At 45.0% G+C, this 25,163-nt stretch overlaps 1 protein-coding gene and 1 long non-coding RNA gene across 2 annotated transcripts in view; one reads left to right on the forward strand and one right to left on the reverse strand.

Annotated features, from left to right (window-relative positions):
• WDR93 (WD repeat domain 93) overlaps nt 1-25,163 on the reverse strand; it is a 289,540-nt gene that overhangs the window by 207,055 nt on the left and 57,322 nt on the right. The window lies entirely within an intron of this gene.
• On the forward strand, nt 11,220-23,535 carry LOC126958943 (uncharacterized). The gene is made up of 3 exons (XR_007727412.1): nt 11,220-11,655; nt 20,389-20,542; nt 23,289-23,535. It is a non-coding gene; the product is annotated as an uncharacterized LOC126958943 (long non-coding RNA).

Consider the following 25,163-nt stretch of genomic DNA (forward strand, 5'->3'; position numbering starts at 1 on the left):
GGGCCTTTGCACCTGATGCTGTCTTCAGTGCTTTTTTCCCCTGGCTCTTTCCTACTCATCTTTGAACGCCCAGCTTAAGGCAGGAAGCTGTCTCATAATAATACTAATTAAAAAGCTGTCTCATAATAATAATCCTCAGCTGCTCCTGTCCTTGCAGGTGTCTACCCAGGGCTCACTCTCACCACACTGCCCTATGAATGACTGTGCCCTTGTCTGCCTCCCAGCTAGCGAGAGGTGAAGCCAGCTGGACTTGGGTCGAGAGCGGACTTGGAGAACTTTTCTGTCTAGCTAAAGGTTTGTAAACACACCAATCAGCACTCTGTGTCTAGCTAAAGGTTTGTAAATGCACCAATCAGCACTCTGTAAAAACGCACCAATCAGCGCTCTGTGTCTAGCTAAAGGTTTGTAAACGCACCAATCAGCGCTCTGTAAAAACGCACCAATCAGCGCTCTGTGCCTAGCTAAAGGTTTGTAAATGCACCAATCAGCACTCTGTAAAAACACACCAATCAGCACTCTGTGTCTAGCTAAAGGTTTGTAAATGCACCAATCAGCACTCTGTAAAATGGACCAATCAGTGCCCTGTAAAATGGACCAATCAGCAGGATGTGGGCGGGGCCAAATAAGGAAATAAATGTTGGCCACTGAGCAAGCAGCTGTAACTCGGTAGGGGCCCCTTGTATCCTGTGGAAGGTTGGTTCTTTTGCTGTTTGCAATAAATGTTGCTGCTTCTCACTGTTTGGGTCTGTACTACCTTTATGAATGTAACACCCACCATGAAGGTCTGCAGTTTCACTCCTGAAACCAGCAAGACCATGAACCCACTGGAAGGAACAAACAGCTCTGGACGTGCCACCTTTAAGAGCGGTAACACTCACTGTGAAGGTCTGCAGCTTCACTCCTGAAGTCAGCGAGACCACGAACCCACCAGAAGGAAGAAACTTTGGACACATCTGAACATCTGAAGGAAAGAACTCCGGACACACCATCTTTAAAAACTGTAACACCCCGATGATCTGCAGCTTCATTCTTGAAGTCAGTGAGACCAAGAACCCACTGGAAGGAACCAATTATGGACACACTAGCTCCTTGAAAAAGTCTAAACAGCCTTGATGTTTGGGAGGTGAGCTTAGGATCCAACAGTGCCTCTGCCACTTTCCATCTCCATGACTTTTAGCAAGTCTCTGAATTTCTCAGAGCTTCACTTTCCTTATCGGTAAAATGGAGACAGCTCTTTTGAGGCTTGAATAAGATTAAGGGAAACACACTATGCAAAACTTTGAGGCCACGATTCAGGTGCGCAAGAAACATCACACTTCCTTATTTTCTTTAGTTCAGGTTAAGTCTGACTGCAGTAGGCTGGAGGGAAGTTTCACTGCCCCTGCAGGGCCTTCCTTCCCTCTATTTGCTCACACAGTAATATTGGAAACTTTCATGATGTCCAGAGAATGAGAGAGAGGCCTGAGATCTGGAGTCCCACCCTGGACATCAGATTTGTGCACTGGAGTGTGCAGGATGATGTAGCAGGTAAAAGGGAATTGGTCCTACCTCCACTACACACCAGCTATGTAGCAACAGGAAATTTGCTTGATCTGCCAGCTTTCTCTTCCTTAACATGGGGATGATGATAGTGCCAACCACACAGGGTAGTTCTGAGCACACAGCTGATCTATAGAAAGCTCTTAGCATAGAGTGAGTGCAAAGCATGTTGATTTAAGAAAGGTTAACTAGGCCAGACGTGGTGGCTCATGCCTGTAATCTCAACACTCTGGGATGCTGAGGCGGATGGATCACTTGAGGTTAAGCGTTCAAGACCAGCCTAGCCAACATGGTGAAACCCGTCTCTACTAAAAATACAAAAATTAGGTGGGCATGGTGGTGGGCGCCTGTAATCCCAGCTACTCAGGAGGCTGAGGCAGGAGAATCGCTTGAACCTGGAAGGCAGAGGTTGCAGTGAGCTGAGATTGCGCCACTACACTCCAGCCTGGGTGACAGAGTGAGACTCCATCTCAAAAAACAAAAACAAAAACAAAAAAAAAACGAAAGGTTAACTGTTGCTGTTATTGTTACGTATAATGGGAGTCAATGTAAATTGAAGTGATTGTTTATTATTGATTGTATAGTCAGCCATCTTGCTAAATTTTTATTTCTAATTGTTTACTGATTCTTTTGGTTTTCAATGTAATCGCATAATTTGCCACTATAGTTTTGTTTCCTCCTGTCTGAACCTTACTCCTTTATTTTCATTATCCTGTCTTATGACCTGAGTTTCATCTCTGCAGCCATGCTAAGTAGAAGGGGTGACAGTGGGCATTGTCCTCATCTGGATTTTAAAGGAGATGCTTCCTATATTCCCCATAAAGAATGATGTGTTCCTACGGCCCAGAGTTCCCCAAACTTTTTGGCACCGGGAACTGGTTTTGTGGAAGACAATTTTTCCATGGAGGGGGGTGGGGCGGTGGGTATGGTTTCTCATAAGGAGCATGCAACCTAGATCCCTCACATGCACAGTTCACAACAGGATTGGACCTCCTGTAAGACTCGAATCCCGCAGCTGATCTGACAGAAGGTGGAGCTCAGGTAGTAATGCTCGCTAGCCTGCCACTCACCTGCAGCTGTGCAGCCTGGTTCCCAACAGGCCACAGATCAGTACAGGGTGGTGATGGGGGACCCCTGCCATAGCCTTTCAGTAAATTATGTAATCGATGTGTTTACCTTCTTTCATGCCTATTTGTGGATCTCTCACCACTGGCCTTTAGACCCTTGTCAACAAGAGACTGCACCTGCCATGAATTGGAAAAATTCCCCCAGGGTTGAACTTAGCAGAGACTGGCATTAGCCAAGGGTCTAGGCTGCCTGCTCCATTTTGAGGCTGCCCCTGAGTCCAGCCTTCCACCCCATCTCTCAACCCTCAGCTCCCACCACTAGTCCTCTTGTCCCACGTCTGGTTGATTATGAGAGGTGTGTAGAAAAACTTCACCTTCCTGTTCACACCCAGGAGTGGATGAACAGATCCAGGGATTAGGTGTTTGTTGGCCTCTGTCTTGAATCCTGCCTCCTAACCTCAAGCCAAACAAGGCCACAAACCAAATCCAGCCCAGAGCATTGGCCCAGCCATCCATCCACCACCACAGGCCACATCTTCGCTAGTTGTGGGAAGTCCTTTCCCAGGGAGCCCCAATGAGCTGGGTGCGATGCAGTGACACACTGGGGAGTCTGGCTTCCACACACTGCAGATAAACAGACCCCTCTCTCTCTCTTTCACCTTGGAGACCCTTTGCCTCTCCACACTCTTGCCCCGCTTCCTCCCTGTCCATCAAGCCCAGGCCTTGAAATCTCCCAGTTCTCCCTTTACACTCCACACCTTATTAATATCACTTTATCATTGGCAGGTATGAGGCAGAAGCTTCCTCTCCTAAGGGGTGGTGGAGGGAGGCAGCCCTCTTTGGCCAATAGCCAGCATCTGGCCACAGATGGCCCCACTTAGACCTGGCTGTGGGAGTGACCCCAGGTCTTCTCAGAACCTATGGTTTTATGCAGGAGTCCTATTTTCTGGAACTGTCTGGCTCTCTCACAACTCCATGTATCTGTCTCTCCCTACTTAGCACATAGTGAGAAATACAAATGTTTGTACTTTGTAGACAGACAATGTTTAATAAAGAACTCAAACTCCTACAAGGGTCTGCAGGGTTTGCAGTGGTCACTTGATTGTTCATTCTGCCCCAAGCTCCTTCGGTAGAACCAGAACCCACGTACTATGGTCTGAATCTCTGTGCCCCTTCAAAATTCGTGATGAAACCCTAACCGCCCATGTGATGGTATTTGGAGGTAGAGCCTTTGGGAGGTAATGAGGTCATGAGAGCAGAGCCGTTATGAATGGAATTGGTGCCCTTATGAAGGAGGTCCGAGAGAGCCCAGTCATCCCTTCCATCTGTGAGGACACAGCAAGAAGGTGCCATTTAGGAGAAGGTGGGCTCTCGCCAGACACTGAGTCCACCAGTGTTTTGATCTTGGACTTTCCCGCCTCCAGAACTGTGAGAAATTTCTATTAAGCCATCCGTTTTCATTATAGCAGCCCGAGCAAGCTAAGACCCCAGTGAGGGGTCTGGGGCCTGGAGGACCATTGGTAGAGTCAGGGCCTTGGGGACATGCTTTTGGAAGCCCTGCCTGACATTATATAGAACATATTAAAAGACCCCTAACATTTCACATTAAATGCAAATTTGCCATAAAATAATTTGAAATTATCCGGGGACATTTCTATCTCTTCTTTTTGCTACCAAAGCATACTTTTAAATTTTGTTACAACATTTTTCATATGTACAGAAAGTAGACAAAGTATAATACAATACAAATCTGTAAGATTCACCACCTAGCTTAAGAAATAAAATGCTACCCAGAGGGTTGAAACATCTGTGTGGCCTCTCTGATACACTCTCCTTACAGCAGAGATAACTACCACCCTAAATTTGGAGGATATTGTTCCCATTCATTTCCTTAAACTTTATATCTATTCCTTACAGAGATATATATATATTCCTTACATATATTCCTTACAGAGATCTAAAGTGTTCGCCTTTTTTTTTCAATTCTATTACAATGATCTATTAAAATAATTCTTGTAATTTTGCATGTGAAGTTATTTGGTTATGAGTTACATATGTTATGATTGTTCTGATTTTTAAGTCATCGTTACTTAAATTCTTGAAGAAGGAGAAAAATCTAGCCAATAAATTGATTTCAAGTGTTATGACGTATTTCAGATATAGTTTATAAAGCTGAAGTAATAGTATGTTTTGTGGACATTTAACAAAAGGGTCACTAATTTTGACTTTGCACTTTTCCTTTCATATTTTGAGGCCAGTAATTTTTTTTCTCCAGTCTTATACATGTTTATGTGTGTATGAAAACCTCCTAGGACCTAGCACTTTAAGGACTTCACACTACTGCCTTTCCCAGTCTTGCCACAAGAGTCCTCGATGGGTACACAGCAGCAATGATACCAGAAGCCAAACTAAAGGTGGTGGTCTGGAGCACCTACTGAGCCAGGGCCCTGTCCTAAGATTTTGGATCCATTAATTCACTTACTCCTACAAGGTAGGTACTACTGCCAGCCCATTTTCCAGAAATAGACACAGCATGGTCATGGCCAGGTAGAAAGGGGTGGGGCTGGGATGTGAACCCAGGCAGTTTGGACACTTCACGATTCTGTGTGCCATTTTCTGAGCCCCAAATGTACATATATGTACGTGTATTTTCTCAGACTCCTCACAAAAACCAGGAATTATCCCCATTTTATAGGGGAGGAGACTGACCCAGAGAAGCTCAAGGACTTGTTCCAGGTCACACAGCTGAAAGTGACAGATTCTGTGATTCCAAACACTGCCTGTGCCTTTAAGGACTCCACAGGACTGCCTCTCCCAAACTTGCCACAAGGCAGCCAGGGTGAGTTTCCCATACCAACTCACTACCGCCATCTCACCCCTCTTTCTATCGCACAACCTTGCCGGGGAGGGGGCGGGGGCAGTCCTGCATGTGTTAAGAGAGGGTGTAGACAGCACCAGGGGCCAGAGGACCTGACCTCACCGCAGTTCTCTGTCTCTGTTAGCCCAGGGCCACTGCAGTCGGGAGGGGGCTATTTGAAGACCCTTGGCCCAGGCCTGGCTTCTCCCCACTCCTCCCCACCATCCTTCTCTCTCTCTGGGTGTCTCTCCTGCCCAGGGCAGGTGGGAATCTGGCTGGTTGCTTCCCAGGTGAGATAGTCTCAGCTGGCTGCCTCTCCTCCCCCACGATCGAGACTTATCAGTCATCAGAATCATTCCTGCCATCCAGACCCAGCTCAAGGTCATCCCCAGAAGGTTCCAGCACCTGCTTACTACACAGGCCCCCTTCTGCCTTGCCTAGAAATGGGGAGAGAGGGGGTGGCTGGTTTTTTTTTTTTTTTTTTTTGTTTTTTTTTTTTTTTACAAGCCAGATTCTTGCCTGGAGTCCTGTATATTCCAGTGCAGGGAACAGAGCCAGAGTAAAGTCAGAAGGTGAAAGGACAGCGGGCTTTAGACCAGAAGACCAGGGTTTGGTCCCAGGCTCTGTGCCTCCCTTCTATAACCTTGAACTAGTCACTTTCTCTTTCTGGGCCTCAGTTTCCCCAACTAGAAAGGGTGTTGTAGGGCTAGACACTCTCCAAGATCCTCGTCTTCTAGGAGTGTGTGACTAAATCTGTCCCCTCCACCAGAATATTGGGTTTGTGGCAGTATTGAGTTTATTATGTTAATATATAATAAAAATTATATATCATATTATAAATTTTTTTTAGTTAGAAATACGGGTAAACTCATCCCCTGCCATCTCAGGAAGAAAACTCACTGACTGTTCAGCCAAGAAGGAAAGAGGAGACTAAGATGGACCCAACATCTAGAGGACAGAAGGAGGAAGCAGAGGCAGAAGCAGGAAGTGGGAAGCAGGAAGTGGGAAGGGAAGCCCAGCTTTCCAGTTCTGGCAGTGCAGAGCACTAGAACTGTAGATGGAGCTTTTGAAAATGGGATGCCTAAATCTTACTGCAGCCAATCAAATCGGAATTTTTGGGAGTAGAGCTGGGTACGGATGTTTTTGGAAACACCCCAGATGAGTGTGATGTGCCATGAAGGTCAAGAACCACCATTTGAGAGCAGTGGTTCTCAAACTTTGGTGTGCCTCTGAACCCCCTAAAGAGCTTGGTAAATACAGGATGCCAAACCCCACCTGCAGAGTTTCCCACCCAGCCAGTCTGAATGGGACCTGTATTAATTTCCTGTGACTGTCGTAACAAATCGCCACAAACTCTGTGGCTTAACCAACAGAAATCTGTTCTCTTACAGTTCTGGAGGTGTGAAATTAAAAATGAGTCTCACTGGGCTACCATCAAGGTGTTGGCTGTGTTCCTTCTAGAGGCTCAGGGAGAATCTGTTTCCTTGCTTGCCCCCTCTTCTAGAGGCCACCTGCACTCCTTGTCTTGTGGCCCCTTCCTCCATCTTCACAGCCAATAATTGCATCATTCCAACTTCTGCTTCCGTTATCATATTTCCTCTGTCTCCAGCTCTCTTGCCTTTCTCTTTCACTTGTAAGGACCCTTGTGATTATATCAGACCCACCTAGATCATTCAGGATGACCTCTCCCTGTCAAGGTCCTTAACCTAAGCACATCTGCAAAGTCCTTTTTGCCATATAGAGTAACATATTCACAGGTTCTAGGGACTGGAATGTGGACACCTTTGGTGGGGGTAGTGGGTGAGGGCATCACTCTGCCTCCCACAGGCCTAAGAGTTTATATTTCTAGCAAGCTTCCAGGTGATGCTGATGCTGATGCTGCTGGTCTGGGGACCATGCTTTGAGAACCCCCACTTTAGAGTCTATGGAAGATGAGATCCAACTGAGCTGCAGCTGCCCTGAAAGGTCATTCTCTAGGAGTAGAAATGGGGAAGGGGGATTTTAGCTAACATTAGCTGATCTGGTCTCTCTTTGGCTGCTTCTACCTCATGCCCAGGAAATGTAAAAACAACACAGAAACAAGACCTTCAGGGTAAGAGCAGTGTTTCCTTTGGATGCGACATGTTGGGAGAGTCACCTTAAGGTGGGAGCACACAGGCTCAGCCAATTTAAGTCACAGGCAGGATGGAGGATTATAAAATTTTTTTCTTCAAAAGCATGGGATGCTTCAAGTGGGACCCACATGGAGACAGAGTCCATGACTGGATGGTATTTTGAAGCTCTGTAGACGGAGGGGCTCCAAAGGCTCGTCTCCCTGCAGACTTTGACTTCTTGGTACCTACCACCTGGAGTGTTCTCGTTCCCTCTCCCGTTACTATAACATTCTTTTTTTTTTTGAGACAGAATCTCGCTCTGTCGCCCAGGATGGAGTGCAGTGGCGCGATCTTGGGTCACTGCAAGCTCCACCTCCAGGGTTCATGCCATTCTCCTGCCTCAGCCTCCCGAGTAGCTGGGACTACAGGCGCCCGCCACCACGCCCGGCTAATTTTTTGTATTTTTAGTAGAGACAGGGTTTCACCATGTTAGCCAGGATGGTCTCAATCTCCTAACCTAGTGATCCGCCTGCCTCAGCCTCCCAAAGTGCTGGGATTACAGGTGTGAGCCACTGTGCCCAGCCCCCACTTTTTTTTTTTTTTTGATACGGAGTCTCACTCTGTCACCCAGGCTGTAGTGCAGTGGTGCCCTCTCGGCTCACTGCAAACTCCGCCTCCCAGGTTCAAGTGATTCTCCTGCCTCAGCCTCCCAAGTAACTGGGACTACAGGCACGTGCCACCATGCCCGGCTAATTTTTGTATTTTTAGTATAGACGGGTTTCACTATGTTGGCCAGGCTGGTCTTGAACTCCTGACCTCATGATCTGCCCATCTCAGCCTCCCAAAGTGCTGGGATTACAGGCGTGAGCCAGTGCGCCTGGCCTTTTCTATAACATTCTAACCTCTTCTTCCCTAACTTCCTCTTCCTTTCCCTTCTCTTCCCTTCCTATCAGGTCCTGTCCAACTCCCACTAGAAACACTTTCTTCTGGAGCATTGCATTAATTCTCCTTCCAGATTTTACTGGCCGTTCCTCTCCATTTCTCAACACTTTCTATGCCAACTGAGAATGATGCTCATTTAATTATTTTTTGTTGTTGTTTACTTATTTGCATCAGGTCTGGTTTCAGAAAGGACTTAAATGAGTCTAAGATGATCAAAGAACCCAAGCTCTATGTTGTGTTTGAGTTCAAATCTGCTGGAATCACTTTTTTTTATTATTTAACTTGCACAGCCAGTGAAGAGAAAAACTGCACCCAGGGGTCTGAGATTTTTCTAACAGAAGAACCTATAGTTCATTTGTAACCTAAGTGAGCAAGTTTTAGTTCCTTCCACAAACATTTTCTATATTAAATGAATAATATACATTGTTTTCAGGGCTTCCCAGGTATGGGGACCCTGTACTCGACACTCAATAGCCACCTCCAGAAGAACTCTGGATTCATTTGCTCAGGAGACTTTTTGCTTCATCTTGGAAGAACTTAAATGAGACAGAGACTTGAAATTTAAAACAAAGTTTTTTCCCACTTTGTCTTGATCTTTTTTTTTTTTTTTTTTTTTTTTTTGAGACAGAGTCTCACTCTGTCACCCAGGCTAGAGTACAGTGGTGCAATCTCAGCTCACTGTAACCTCTGCCTCCTGGGTTCAAGCAATTCCCCTGCCTCAGCCTACCGAATAGCTGGGGCCACAAGTGCCTGCCACCATGCCCAGCTAATTTTTGTATTTTTAGTAGAGATGGGGTTTCACCATACTGGCCAGGCTGGTCTCGAACTCCTGACCTCAAGTGATCTGCCCACCTTGGCCTCCCAAAGTGCTGGGATCACAGGCCTGAGCCACCGCACCTGGTCTTGGTGTCAATTCTTTATGCTTTTGAGATCCTTGGAATGTATATGTTCTTCCATACCTCCCTTCTGTTTCCTTCACTGAAATTCAAAGTCGTTGACATAACAGTACTCCCTGTAGTTTCTTTTCATTTTAACCAAGTCTAAATCGAAGTGATTTTTTTTTTTTTTTTTTTCGGCGAGACGGAGATTTATTCTTGTTGCAAAGGCTGGAGTGCAATGGCGCGATCTCAGCTCACCGCATCCTCCGCCTCCCAGGTTCAAGAGATTCTCCTGCCTCAGCCTCCCGAGTAGCTGGGATTACAGGCAAGTGTTACCATGCTCGGCTAATTTTGTATTTTTAGTAGAGACGGGGTTTCACCATATTGCCCAGGCTGATCTCGAACTCCTGACCTCAGGTGATCTGCCCACCTCGGCCTCCCAAAGTGCTGGGATTACAAGCGTGAGCCACTGCACCCAGCCTATTTTTTTTTTAATTATAACTACTATTTTCTTATAGGGATACACAAAATGAAGCAAGATTATATAAGTCAAATGAAATAAAAATGAAAAGGGTACAACAAGGTTAAGGACATAAAATTGAACCAGTAATGAAGCTACTGTAAAAAGACACATCATGGAGTTGTGCATTTTTGCTGCAAGTGGGTACATATTTGGTGTGAGGTTTCCTGGCAGCCAAGACCAAAAGGGAAAACTAGTTAGTTGCATAGTTCATAACTGTCCATGTGGTAGAAAATTCGTCTACTGCTTAGGAATCTACAGCTGAAAGACCAGAAAGACCCTGTGGAAAGTGGGAAGCCACATCCTCAAGAACATCTTTCCAATAGATTCAAAGATGAGTTTTACAAAACATTTCTTTTGGCAAAACACAGGAGAGTAAAACTGATTCTGTAGGGAATGTTGTGAGTCCTCCCAGGGATTCATTCCTCTCTTGTTCTGGCTTAAACCTGGGTTAATTTTAGAGTGTCTGGATCATCTGGTTGACCTTAAAGGAGAGTTAGATTCCCAGAAAATAGAAGGTTGGCCAGTTAGGAAGCATTCTGTTGCTTGATAATTGCAAGCAACAGAAAGTCCAGCCCTATTGGCTGAAATAAATATATGGCTGGTCTCGTGTGATTTAGAAGCTCAGTGGTAGTTTTAGCATCAGATAAGACTTTATTCAGAGCTTAAATGCTCTTGTCTTCCAAGTATGGGAGTATCCTGGACCCTCCCCCCCCACTACCACCAAATGCAACTAAAAAGTTAAAAGCCCAGCATAGCAGTGGGCCTGTGTAAGTCCTTCCTTCCTATAGTGACTTGTCAGATTAGTTATGATTAGTCAGATTTTGAAAACTATTCCTATATTTCTTCTTTATATTGACTGGGGAAGAGAAGGTGTTTTCCTCACCATTCTCAGTGAAAGTCCTGAGTTTCAATCTGATTGGATTAGATTAGGTCACACATTCATCCTTTAACCAATCACTGTAGACTGGAAAGCACTAATTAACCTAGGCTAGATTACATATCCTACCATTGACCTCACTAGACCGAGGATGAGCAACTTGTCTAGGAACAGGGAGCAGAAGCAGTGGAGCAGAAACTCTTGGATTTTAGAATCAGACGGGTCCAGGTTAGTTCATTTTTTCATCAATTCAAAACACCGGGTGTAATGTACCAAATAAAACAAATCTAGTCCCACCCCTAACAGAGACATTAAAGCAGTGTATCAGTTATCTATTGCCATGTAACAAACCACTCCAAAACTTAGTGACCTAAACAATGACCATTTTATGTGCTCACCATTGTATGGGTCAGCAATTTGGGCTGGGCTCAGCTGGGTGATTCTTCTGGACTAATTCATGTGGCTGCAATTGGAGCTGGATGATCTAAATGGTCTCACTCCTAGGTCTGGCCATTGATGTTGGCGGTTGACTGAGCCAGGGGCCGCCAGCAGGCTAGCGGGGGCTCTTCACTCAGCAGCAGGGTTCCAAGAGGACAAGCCCAACACACATGTGCTTTTCAAGCCTGTGATTATCAGGGCTGTACTGCAACAATCTGCCGCAATCAGTAATGACCACATAAGAAAGCAATGACAAGTTATGATTACTGCTCTGAAGAGATTGAGCAGGATGGTATAGGAGAGTTACTATTCCAAGTGACCTCTGGGCCAGCAGCATTGGCATCACCTGGGAGTTGTGAGAAATCCAGCATCTCAGGCTCCACTGCAGGTCTCCTAAATCAGAATCTACAGTTTAACAAGATCCCCAGCTGTGTGTGTAAGGTAAAGTTTCAGAAGCTGATGACTACTGGGGGGTACCGAGGAGTGAAGGAGGGGGAAGAAACAGCACAACTAGTTTATGCCACTTGGTGTGCTTCTCACATCCTCATAGTTTCTGCCGTGACCTGGCTACCAAGCCAGCAGGGGCATTCTTCCACGGTCCTGGAGCTCCATAGGAGGGCCCCACATTCACAGTCTCACGGTGAGGACAGCTTTGGTTCAGTGGGTGTCATCCAGAGGCAAGCACCTAAAACGGGAGTTCCACTGGGCTTGGCAGGGAGCTTGCCCCTGATAGGTGGGAACAAATGGGGCCTCTGTTTATGCATACACAGTGCCAGGTGGGGACAGAGGCCAGTGTTGGAGCAGCCAGTTCTGAGCTCCCTAAAGACCCCTAAGAAAGCCAGACCCTCAGGGCTGCTTGGTTCATCAGTCCCTCACCTGGCATGGAGGGTGATGGTGAGTTGTTAGGTCCATAGCCGTAAGGCTGTGAAGAAGCTTTCCTGGTGGGCAAGTAGGTGGCATTCTAGAATGCCATGCTAGAACGACTGTGTGTCCCATTTGCACAGGGCAATCCTGTTCACACCTGCCGTCCTGTTGTAATTATTAATAATGCCCCTTCTCATTCTGGTTTGGATCATAAATTAAAAGGGTCACCCTAGTTAAAGCCTGAGTTTAATCTCAGAATGCAGGAAGGTGCCTCTGAAAGAGCATTAGACCCTGAATCAGGAATAGGAACTCTTGTCTTTCCCTGTTTCTGGCAAGCTGGGGGACCTCAGGCATGGCCCTTTTTCCTTCTGGCTTCAGTTGCCTTATATGTCAGAATTGAGGGGTTGGATCAGACAATCCCTGCTAGCTGGGGAGTAAATGAATGTGAAAAGTTATCCTTGGGGGTTCTGCTCTATCAGCTCCATGTTGATGAGGACATTGTTCTCTCTCTAACATCTTTGATTCTATGTCCTCTGGGGACCCCACATTCTGCTAGATACCCCCCTGGTCCGCAGGTTGCAGGAATCCTGGACTGGTGTTTCTGAGGCTTTGTCTCGGGGCTCTGTGCCAGTGGGGCCGCACTGCCTGTCTGCCTGCCTACTCCCCCATACTCTGCTCCACTGGGACCCTTCTTTAGCTTGTACTTCCTAGTTGTGTGACATTTGGTACAAATAACTTAATCACCTGTGACTGTTTCTCCATCTGCCATGGGAGATAGCGATGTCATTCTTGCAGGATCATGGATAGTGTACATAGCATCTGGCCCATAATAGGAACTCACCAAGGCATTTCTATGCCTCATATGTCTTAAAATTGACCACCTGGAGGACTCAGTTCAAGTCTTCAATGAGTTGAGAACTAAAGGAAGTGATTTACAAGCGTGAAGACTCTAGAAGTTTCCTCTCTGTAACACTCTGCAACACTGTGAACATTTCTTTAAAAAAAAAAATTATTTACTTGTTTAAATAAATAAAAAATTAAATAATAAATAAATAATAAATAAATATAATAAAAATTATTTATTTAGAGACAGGCTCTTGCTCTGTCACCCAAGGCAGAGTGCAGTAGTGTGATCACATCTTACTGCAGCCTCCAGCTCCTGGGCTCAAGCTATCCTCACGCCTCAGCTTCCCAAGTAGCTGGGACTACAGGCATGTGCCACCATGCTCAGTTAATTAAAAAATATATATTTTGTAGACAGAGAATCTCGCTATATTGTCCAGGCTGATCTCAAATTCCTGGCTTCAAGTGATCTTCCTGCCTTGGCCTCCCGAAGTGCTGGGAGTACGGGCACGAGTCCGCATACCTGGTTGTAAGTGGAAGTTTCTATGAAAGTTGTCACTCCTCAGCTCTGCCTCACAGACTACATATTCCACCTGCCATTTGACTAATTGCGGGGAGGAAGGAGGGAAGCAAAACGGACATTTTATCCTTTAAAAGGATCCCATGGCTCCTGAGGGCTTTATCCTAAAAACACCATGTTGTGAAATCAAACTTTCTTGCCTGACTCTTGCTTCTGCAGTCTTACTTTGGGACATTTTGCTCCAGCAGAAAGAGCACCACCTCTGCAATCTGACAGCCTTGTCCCCTCTGAACTCTACCGCCCTCTTTTTGACAAAGAAATATTGTCCCCAACTCACAGAATCATGAGGGTTATGCTAGGTGGGATTGTAAAGTATCTGTCCTGTGGTAGGACTCAATAAACTTAGCTTTCCCTGCCTTTTATCCTGTTCTCTTTCTGATTGCTGAGAATATGTACTTTTCTGTGGGGCAAGATAAGAAAGCAAGAGTTTTAATGTTCTAGTTTCTTTTTTTTTTTTTTTTTTTTTTTGAGACGGAGTCAAACTCTGTTGCCCAGGCTGGAGTGCAGTGGCGTGATCTTGGCTCACTGCAAGCTCCGCATCCCGGGTTCACACCATTCTCCTGCCTCAGCCTCCCAAGTACCTGGGACTACAGGTGCCCAGCTGTTTTTTTTTGTGTGTGTTGTTGTTGTTGTTTGTATTTTTAGTAGAGATGGGGTTTCACCATGTTAGCCAGAATGGTCTCGATCTCCTGACCTCGTGATCCGCCTGCCTTGGCCTCCCAAAATGCTGGGATTACAGCCTGAGCCATCATGCCCAGCCTAATGTTGTAGCTTCTATTGTTGCATAACAAATGATCCCCAAACATACCTGCTTGAAGCAATAGGCTTTTTGCTCATGATTTTGTGGGCCAGAAATTTGGGAGGCTCCTCTGGGCAGGTCTTGCTGGGGATTTCTCATGTAGTTATGGTCAGATACTAGATGGTGCTGTCATTATCTGAAGGCTCAAATGAAGGAGACCAAGCAAAAACTGCATGACTTTTTATGACCTAGTCTCAAAAGTTACATACCATTGTTGCAGGACTTTTCCTTAGTTCAGTTAAAGATGGGATCCTTGTCCGTCTCGCAAGGCCAGAGTCCCTCCATTAGAGCACTTCCCGTACCCACCATTTGAATCCCAGGTTCTGCACAGGAAGAGGAGAGCCTGACTCCTCCCTGCTGCAAAGGGTGTGAACTTCTGTGGCTCCACCCAGTGCCAAGGCTGGTTGGAGCTTTTTCTGGGGAGCCCTTCCTACCTGGCTGTCTCACCATCACTTCTGCCATATTTATTTGTGGAAACCAGATTTGAGAGGAGAGCACATAGAGCTCACTTCTCCTTGGAAGGAATAGCAAAGTAACATTGTTGGCCAGCATGTGGATGGAAGACATTATTGAGGCCATGCTGCGAAATACAATTTGTCACATCTCCTAAAGTCATATGTAAATGGGAGCTTTTTAGCAGTCAGGATTCTTGCTCATAAACTACAAAAACTGGCTCTGGTTAGTTTAAGTGAAGATAACTTATTTGAAGACCTTTAGGACTTACAGAATTGATGGAGGTTGGAAGAACAAGATTGGAAAATGAGTGAGAACCAAGGAGCTCTGGAGGACTGGGTGGCAGGTGCCCCAACAAGGGAGAGAGCGTAAGGGCTGTCCATTCCAAATAGCCTGAGCCGCCACTGCTAGAATAAATATGACCTCCACGTACCCGGCTCTAACAGGCAACACTTAGGAAGAGCGAGTTGATTGGTTGAGTCACATCCTTGCCTCCTGATTGGACCAGCATAGACAGAGGGAGGAGCCATTTGGACCTCCTGCTTTCTTAGTGGGAAGTTAGGACGTCCTCCCGCAGAGATTGTGCTCAGTATGAGATTCTGCAAAGGAGAGGTAGAATGCTTTAGGGGCTGAGTGGGAGAAGGGTGCGTAGATGTTGGATATTCCCAAATGGCAAACATCCCCCAGAGAGCCCACAGATTCAGACACCCCACCTGCTGTAGTTAGTGCCCGCATTAGTACAAGGGGTGGAGAGCTAAAGAGGAAGCTCAGAGGGAGCAGAATATCCTCAAAATATTAAAGGACTGGCACTTTGAGAAGCAATTTGATTTGTTCAACACAGGTAGTTGTAGGACAGATTTTTGGCTTAATACCAGGAAGAACTTAAATTTTTTAAAAAATTATATGTTTAGTGCTTTGAGTATGTAATGCAGTCACTGAAAAAATATTAAAAGCAACGCTGTGAAAGTCCCCCTCCCACTACTGTTCCTTATCCACTCACCCCTTACTTAATTCTCCACCTTCACTTCTGATGCTAATCTTAATAGTGTCTTGTTTATGTTCCCATAGATTAGTTTTTCCTTTTGAGTTTTTAAATTTTACTTTTGGCCAAGTATGGTGGCTCATGCTTAAAAGTGAGACCCCATCGCTCCAAAAAAAAAAAAAAAAAAAAAAAAAAAAAAAAAAAAAAAAGCTGGGTGTGGTGGTGTACACCTGTAGTCCCAGCTACTCAGGAGGCAGAGGTGGGAGAATTGCTTGAGCCCACGAGGTAGGCTGCAGTGATCGCACCACTGCCCTCCAGCCTGGGAGATAGAATGAGACCCTGTCTTAAAAAAAAAAAAGAAAGAAAGATAAAATTTACTTTAAAAATTGTGTGAAGATATACATAACATAAAATTTACCATTTTAATCATTTTTAAGTGTATTGTTCAGTGATATCAAATACTTTCACATTGTTGTGTGAACATTGTCACCATCCAGCTCCAGAACCTTTTTCTTTTATTTATTTATTGATTTTTAGTTTCTTTATTTATTGTTTTGAGACGGAGTTGTGTTCTGTCTACCAGGTTGGAGTGCAGTGGTGTGATCTTGCTTCACTGCATCTTCCACCTCCCAGGTTCAAATGATTCTCCTGCCTCAGCCTCCTGAGTAGCTGGGATTACAGGTGCCCACCATCACACCCAGCTAATTTTTTTGTATTTTTATTAGAGACAGGGTTTCACCATGTTGGCCAGGCAGGTTACAAACTTCTGACCTCAAGTGATGCCCCCACCTCAGCCTCCCAAAGTGTTGGGATTACAGGCGTAAGCCACCACACTGGGCCCAGAAATTTTTCGTCCTGCGAAACTGACACACTGTACCCATTAAACAATCACTTCCCATTCTCCCCTTCCCCAACCCCCGGCAACTACCGTTCAACTTCCTTTCTATGAATTTGATTACTCTAGATACCTCATGTAAGTGGAATCCTACAGTATTGCCCTTTTGTGACTGGCTTATTTCACTGAGTATTATGTCTTCAAGGTTCATTAATGTTGTATCATATGTCAGAATTCCCTTCCTTTTTAATAATGAATAATATTCCATTATATGTAGACACCACATTTTGTGGGGTTTTTTGTATTTTTATTACATACATATATATATAGGAGATAGTGTCTGGCTATGTTGCCCAGTCTGGTCTTGAACTCCTGGACTCAAGTAATCCTTCCACCTCAGCCTCCCAAAGTGCTGGAATTACAGGTGTGAGCCACCACACCCAGCCACATTTTATGTATTCACTCATTCAAAGACGAACATCTGGGTTGCTTCCACAGCTATTGTGAATAATGCTGCTATAGACATGGATGCACAAATATCTCTTCAAGACCCTTCTTTTAATTCTTTTGGCTATAGATCCAAGAGTAGAATTATTGGGTTATATGGTAATTCTATTTTTAATTTTTTGAGGAGCTATATTATTGAGTTTTGAGGGTTCTTTCTATATTTTAAATACAAGTCACTTATCAGATATGTAAATTGAAAATATTTTCTTCTAGACCGTTATTTATCTCTTAATTCTCTTAGCAGAGTCTTTAAAAAATCAGAACTTCTTAATTTTGTTGAAGTACAATTTATCCCCCCAAATTTATGGATTATGCTTTTGGTGTCATATCTAAGAAATCTTTTCTTTGAGAAGTCCTGTTGTTTTCTATTTTACATTTAGGCCTATGGTGCACATTAAGTTAAATGTAAGTAATGTGAGGTATAGATTGAGGTTTGTTTTGTTTTTCATATGGATGTCCATTTGTTGTAGTGCCATTTGTTGAAAAGTTTATTCTTGGCTGGGCGCAGTGGCCCACACCTGTAATCCCAGCACTTTGGGAGGCTGTGGCAGGCAGATTGCTTGAGCCCAGGAGTTCGAGACCAGACTGAGCAACATGGAGAAATCCCATCTTTACAAAAAATACTAAAAAATTTAGCTGGGCATGGTGGTGCACACCTGTAGTCCCAGCTACTTGGGAGGCTGAGGTGGGAGGATCACCTGAGCCCCAGGGGTCAAGGCTGCAGTGACCTGTGATCAGGCCACTCCACTGTAGCCTGGACATTGGAGAGAGAGACCCTGTCTCAAAAAAAAATGAAAATAAAAGTTTATTCTTTCCTCATTGAAATGCCTTTGCAACTTAGTCAAAATTCAATTAACCATATATGTGCGAGTCTGTTTCTGGATTCTATTTTGTTCTATTGATATGTACCAGGAGAGTCCAATCTTTTGACTTCCCTGGGCCACATGGGAAGAAGAAGAGATGTCTTGGGCCACACATAAAATACACTAACACTAACGATAGCTGATGAGCTTTTAAAAATTGCAAAAAAAAAACACCTCGTAATGTTTTAAGAAAGTTTATGAATTCATGTTGGGCCACATTCAAAACCATCTTGGCTGCATGTGGCCCATGGGCTGCAAGTTGGACCGGCTTGATGTGTACTATCCTCTCACCAGTACCAACTGTCTTGATTATTATAGCTTTGGAGTAAGTCATAAAATTAGTATAAATTCTCTAACTTTGTAGTTCTTTTTTTTTTTTTTTTTTTTTTTTTTTTTGAGACGGAGTCTCGCTGTGTGGCCCAGGCTAGAGTGCAGTGGCCCGATCTCGGCTCACTGCCAGCTCCACCTCCTGGGTTCGCCATTCTCCCGCCTCAGCCTCCGAGTAGCTGGGACTACAGGCGCCCGCCACCACGCCCGGCTGGTTTTTTGTATTTTTTTTAGTAGAGACGGGGTTTCACCATGTTAGCCAGGATGGTCTCGATCTCCTGACCTCGTGATCCACCCGCCTCGGCCTCCCAAAGTGCTGGGATTACAGGCTTGAGCCACCGCGCCCGGCCTGTAGTTCTTGATTGAAATTATTCTGACTATTCTAGTTCCATTGCCTTTTTTTTTTTTTTTTTTTTTTTTTGAGATGGAGTTTCACTCTTGCTGCCCAGGCTGGAGTGCAGTGGCGCAATCTCGGCTCACTGCAGCCTCCACCTCCTGGGTTCAAGCAATTCTCTTGCTTCAGCCTTCCGAGTAGCTGAGATTACAGATGTCTGCCACCACACCTGGCTAATTTTTTGTACTTTTAGTAGAGATGGGGTTTTGCCATGTTGGCCAGGCTGGGCTCGAACTCCTGGCTTCAGGTGATCCACCCACCTTGGCCTCCCGAAGTACTGGGATTACAGGTGTGAGCCACCGTGCCCAGCCCCATTGTCTTTTCATACAAACTTTAAAATCAGTTTGTCCACTTTTGTTGTTGTTGTTGTTGTTTGTTTTTTGAGACAGAATCTCTGTCACGCAGGCTGGAGTGCAATGGTGTGATCTCGGCTCACTGCAACCTCTGCCTGCCAGGTTCAAGCGATTCTCCCGCCTGTCTACCGAGTAGCTGGGATTACAGGCGCATGACACCATGCCCAGCTAACTTTTGTATTCATTTTTAGTAGAGACGGAGTTTCACCATGTTGGCCAGGATGGTCTCAATCTCTGTCCTTGTGATCCACCCACCTCGGCCTCTCAAAGTACTGGGATTACAGGTGTGAGCCACCACACCTGGCAGCTTGTCCACTTTTACCAAAAAAAAAAAAAAAAAAAAAAATCTGCTGGAATTTTTATTGGAATTGCATTGAATCTAAATCAGTGTGGGAAGAATTTATATCTTAGCAATATTTAATTTTCCAATCCGTGAACATGGTATGCCTCCTCTTTTTTTTTAAGGTTTTCTTTGTTTTTTGTTTGTTTTGTTTTGAGATGGAGTTTTGCTCCTGTTGCCCAAGCTGGAGTGCAGTGGCGCTGTCTTGGCTCACTGCAACCTCTGCCTCCCTGGTTCAAGCAATTCTCCTGCCTCAGCCTCCCAGGAAGCTGGGATTACAGGCACCAGTCACCACGGTCCTGGCTAATTTTTTGTATTTTTAGTAAAGACGGAGTTTCACCATGTTGGCCAGGCTGGTCTTGAACTCCTGACCTCAGGTGATCCATATACCTTGGACTTCCAAAGTGCTGGGATTACAGGTGTAAGCCACTGTGCCTGGCCTCTTTGATTTTTTTTTTATTAGTGCTTTATAGTTTTCAGCAGACAGACCTTGCACATATTTTGTTAGATTTATACCTAAGTATTTCATGTTTTCTGGTACTACTGTAAATAATGCTTCAATTTTATTTTCAAATTCCAATTGTTTATTGCTAATATATAGAAATTTATTTGATTTTTTAATGTTGACCCTTCCCTTTTATTGTTAATCTTCATTATAGATTAACTTCCCTCTGACCTTTCTCACATAAAGACTTTATGGCTATCACATTGCCTTAAGATGGAATGTTAAATACACTCTTTTAAAGTGAGTGAGGAAATGAAAATCAGCTGTAAAGTAAGGAAAACAAACTGTAGAGAAAAGCAAACAGACTATAACTAACTAATTAATCTGTTGAACTCTTATACCACTCTCATATAGAAAATGCTGTAATCCCATTAAATTTCTTTGTTTTCTACCTGTGTAAGCAAGAACTTAACTCTTAATTTTGGAGCACAGATCCCATTTCTCTGGATTCTTTGTCTCCTGGATGATCATTTCACCTTTTCACTTGAATAAACTTTAAACTGGATTCTGATCCTTTTAATTCTTTCAGGTTTACAGAGGGAAGATTCAAGCCTCAACAGGTCAGGTCAGTTGGACAAGGTGACCTTTAAGCCCTCTTCTAGCTTCATGAAAACAGATCTGAAATTTGCCTGATCTCAGCAATGGTAGTGAAAAGACTGTGTACCTGAATGATCTGGTGGCAGGTATGTCCTGTGCACTTAGTATTCTCTAAGTTCTGGGAGGGGCGGATTATCTCGAAGCAAATGCCAGGAAGAGGCAGGAGATTCCGGTATCCTGATATGCTTAGCAATATCATCTCATTCACCAGACAGGAAGCCCGTGTGCCTCTCCTCTAAGGCTAACTGTCAGGAGGGTAAGGTGTGGGTGGGTTTTATTCACTGCTCCATCCTCGGAGGCTAGCAAAGTGCCAGAAGAGGGAGAAATCTCTAGCGTTTATAGACAGACCAACACTTGTACCCTGAAAGGACACAGTACTACAAGGGATTGGTAGAGGTAATGATTACAGGCAACAGACTGTTCAAAACAACTATATTTAGACAAGTGTATTTTTGCAAAACAATGAAAGCTCAGTCCTTTCAAAATGAAAACTTTCCTTTTCCATACCTCACTATCAATTATTTCAGTCTCAGATATGCCCCGTTCTGTTTCTCCCACAATATTTGACTTAATTAACAATACGGTCGATTATTTACAAGGAAGTTATTCCTAAAACTGTTGTTCAAAATCACATCTGATTTTTTCACCTGACTTTTGTGGTATAGACGTTTTTGTTTTTAATGATGTTACTGGGGTTAACTTTTTCCAAAAGTGGTTTCTAAGAGTGAAAACCTGGGGGGAAATCATAAATGGCCAAAGAGGTTAAATAAATTGTTACCTTCATTAAGTAAAATACTTGCAGCCACTATAATGATGTGAAATTTTATTTACTGGTAAGAAAATTTCATAAGGTATTACTGAGTGGGGAAAAAATCAGTTTATAAAACACTATGTAAAATGTGATTCCAGCCGGGCGCGGTGGCTCATGCCTGTAATCCCAGCACTTTGGGAAGCCGAGGCGGGCGGATCACAAGGTCAGGAGATCGAGACCACGGTGAAACCCCGTTTCTACTAAAAATACAAAAAATTAGCCGGGCGCGGTGGTGGGCGCCTGTAGTCCCAGCTACTCAGGAGGCTGAGGCAGGAGAATGGTGTAAACCCGGGAGGCGGAGCTTGCAGTGAGCCGAGATTGCGCCTCTGCACTCCAGCCTGGGCGACAGAGCGAGACTCTGTCTCAAAAAAAAAAAAAAAAATGTGATTCCACTTTTGTTTTAAAAAAATTTTATATACTTAAATATATTAATATGCAAATATAAGCATACATAAATATAAGTATATAAATATTCTAGAACAATATACAACAAAATATTGACAATGATTATCTCTAGGATTTCAAATCATTTTTGTATTCTTTGTATTTGTTATAACAGGGTTTCTTTATTTTTTACTTTTATTTTTATTTTTTTTGAGATGGAGTCTCTCTCTGCTGCGCAGGCTGGAGTGCAGTGTTGCAATCTCCGCTCACGGCAACCTCTGCCTCCCAGGTTCAAGTGATTCTCTGGCCTCAGCCTCCTGAGTAGCTGGGATTACAGGCACCTGCCACCACGCCCAGTTAAGTTTTGTGTATTTAGTAAAGACGAGGTCTCACCATGTTGACCAGGTTGGTCTTGAACTCCTGACCTCAGGTGATCTGCCCTCCTCGGCCTCCCAAAGGGCTGGGATTACAGGCGTGAGCCACCATGCCCGGCCAACAGGGTTTCTTCATAATCAGGAAAGGCAATAATGCTACTGTCATCTTATGAAAAACATTTAAATAAAAGTACATTTCCCTCTAAGAACACAGCTCTGGAATTATAACATAAGCAATTAGAAATGAACAAGAACTAGATCTAATACAGGTTTCATAAAGTCTGTTGCCCAGCTCTCTTGTGGCCCCCAGAGCTGTCCATCTTCACTTGCCAACCTGTGCCCACAGCAAACCCCCTTAACTCCAAGCCCTGGTACTCAGCACCACCAGCCTGGGCCTGAGTACCTCTCCCTGAGCTGGGCCTGCATGGAGCAAAAAATGTGTAGGCAGCCAGAGTCCCAGCTGCCGGGGAGGCTGAGGCAGTGTTGCTGCTGATAAAGCCACCGTCCATCCAGTAGGGATGAGACTCTTTAGACATCTGTACAATCTCTGGGCCCAAGAGTTTTCCTTTCTCTATCTTCCCTCTCTTCCTCCTCCCTTTCTCTTTTCTTCCCTTGCTTCAACTTTCCTTCCCTTGCTTCCACTTCCCTGCCCTCATTTTCTCCACATCTCCCAAGCACCTGGAGGTCACAAGGGACACAATGATGAATCACCCGCAGTCCCCCTCAAGGGACCTGCAACTAGAGAGGGAAGCAGGTGAGTCCTAGAGTCTGCCTCTGTGTGCTCCGTGCCCTGAGGGAGGGCATCCTGGAGGAAGTGACATCTGCATCAAATCCTGAAGGATGAGAAGGAGTTGGTCAGGAAAGACAGTGGACAAGAGCCCAATCTTCATGGGCAAGTTGGTTGCTGCTTCAGGTTCCTGACTGGCCCTGGTGTTCCATAGGACCAGTCCTGCCCAGAAAATGGCTTTAAGTCATTCGTTGGCTGGGGTGAGCTCCCTAGCCATCTCACACCACTGCCTCCCTGGCAGCCCAGCCCACCTGGCCCTACGATGCAGCAGGGCTTGGCTGATGCTCACCTCATAAATTCTGCTGAGTCAGGGTCTGTTTCCATGCTTAGGACTTCCTGGAGGGGCTTGCACAACTGCTCCGCCAGGTCATGCCCAGGTTTTATAGTTCTCACCATCAGCTTGGCGATTCTTCATTATTTTGAATCCAGATCCTTCCTGCTGCATTCAATCCAGTGTCTTTTGCTTTATCACCAAGGTTTTAAAAAATGAAGAAAAACTGGTCTCCCTGTTCTGTAGAAGAACAGCTTTTCATCTAGAAAGCTGTCCCTCCTTCATTGTTAAGCCCTTGGGCTTTAAGCAAAGATGTGAGGTCTGCTTTAAGCAGGAATGTATTTGGGGATCCTTCTCATTACTCTCACCTTGACCGTGGACCACCCTGGGCATTCAGATCGATTTGCCACTTGGGGGCCATAATTGAATGAAAGACCAATCCAGAAATTATTAGTTCATATGGAACACTGATTGTCTCTGTGGGTAAATCCACTACCCTCTCCAATTTTCTCCTAGTAACAGTTTTAAAAAGTATCTCGTAAGAAGATAGACCTTGGAGAGATCAGTTTTAGGATGAGTCAACCTTGAAGTTAGACATGGGAGCTGGAGACCAGGATAGGAGTATTGCAGTAAGGGTGAGGAGGCTCACTAAGATCATTCAAAGAAAGGAGAGCAAATAAACATCCATTGTTGTGTAATTTTAAAATGTTTTAATACATTCTAGTCACCAGGTGCGGTGGCTCATGCCAGTAATCACAGCACTTTGGGAGGCCGAGGTGGGCAGATTATCTGAGGCCAGGAGTTCGAGACCAGCCTGGCCAACATGGCAAAACCCCATCTCTACTAAAAATACAAAAATTAGCTGGGTGTGGTGGCACATGCCTGTAATCCCAGCCACTCATGAGGCTGAGGCAAGAGAATCTCTTGAACCTGGGAGGCAGAGGTTGGAGTGAGCTGAGATTGCACCACTGCACTCCAGCCTAGGCGATAGAGTGAGACTCCATCTCAAAAAAAAAAAAAAACACGAACAAAAACAAAACAAAACAAAAAACAAAAAAAAACATATGTTCTATTCAACAAAGGAGAGAGAAAGACGGTTTGGAGGTAAGTGCTGGACACAATCATCAGAAGGAAGCATTCATTGGGGAAGTTGATTTAGAAGAATTGGAACGAGGTTGGAGGCGAGAGTCTTGCCAGGTTGGAACAGAATCCGGAACTGCTGCCTGGGCAGCTCCCACCAGAGCCAGTAGGGACTGAGGTTGGGGGATGTGAAGGACTTTGGGGTCAGCGTGGCTACACAGGCCTTTATCTCCTTCCTGTATTCTGTCATCGTGAATGGTAGCCTTCTATGGAGAGGCCACATGGGCAAGCCCTATCTTCCTACTCCACTCTATGATCATCTGTCAAAGCCCTTTGAGTACGTGCTCAGTGCTCTCTAGGTCCAATGCTCTACCCACTTTAAGTTCCTGTAGGGAGTTGGAGAAATAAGTTGGGACATGCACACCCATGTGACTTTTGCCCTCTCCCTGCACCTTTAACTTCTGATTCATCCCTTGCGAGCAGCGTGTGCCCACGGCATGTTCTGGTGTATTCCCTCATGTCGAAATCAATTCAGTCCAGAGAGGAAGTGACTGGGAGCCACCATGGGGTGTATCACTGGTCTTTAACTGGCTGTTAGGTCCAGAGGCAGGACAATCAGAGACCCATCTCAGGGCCTTTGCTCTGTTCTTAGAGGTAGAAAGCAGCCTGTGCCCCAACTCCCTCACCTCCTACAAACCACACTCCAGGCAAGGGGGGCCAGCAGTAGTCTGTGGGTCCTCTTTTCCTTGGGAGCACACCCTGCCACAGTGCTGCTTCCCAGGAGAGAGCCATGTGGACAAGCCCCATCCTTCTATTCTACTCTGTACTCATCCAGCAAGTGCTGCAGAGCCACCCCATGGTGGCTGTGCAAGTGGCCAAGGATACAGGGCTTAATAAGACACCATCTGTTGTAGCCAGCCTCCAAGATGTATCCCTGGGATCCTTGCTTCTGGCATTCACACACTCCTTGGCCCCCTCTCACGTTGAATTAGGGCTGGCC

The sequence above is a fragment of the Macaca thibetana genome, chromosome 7, assembly GCF_024542745.1.
Source record: "Macaca thibetana thibetana isolate TM-01 chromosome 7, ASM2454274v1, whole genome shotgun sequence".
Classification (NCBI taxonomy): Eukaryota; Metazoa; Chordata; class Mammalia; order Primates; family Cercopithecidae; genus Macaca; species Macaca thibetana.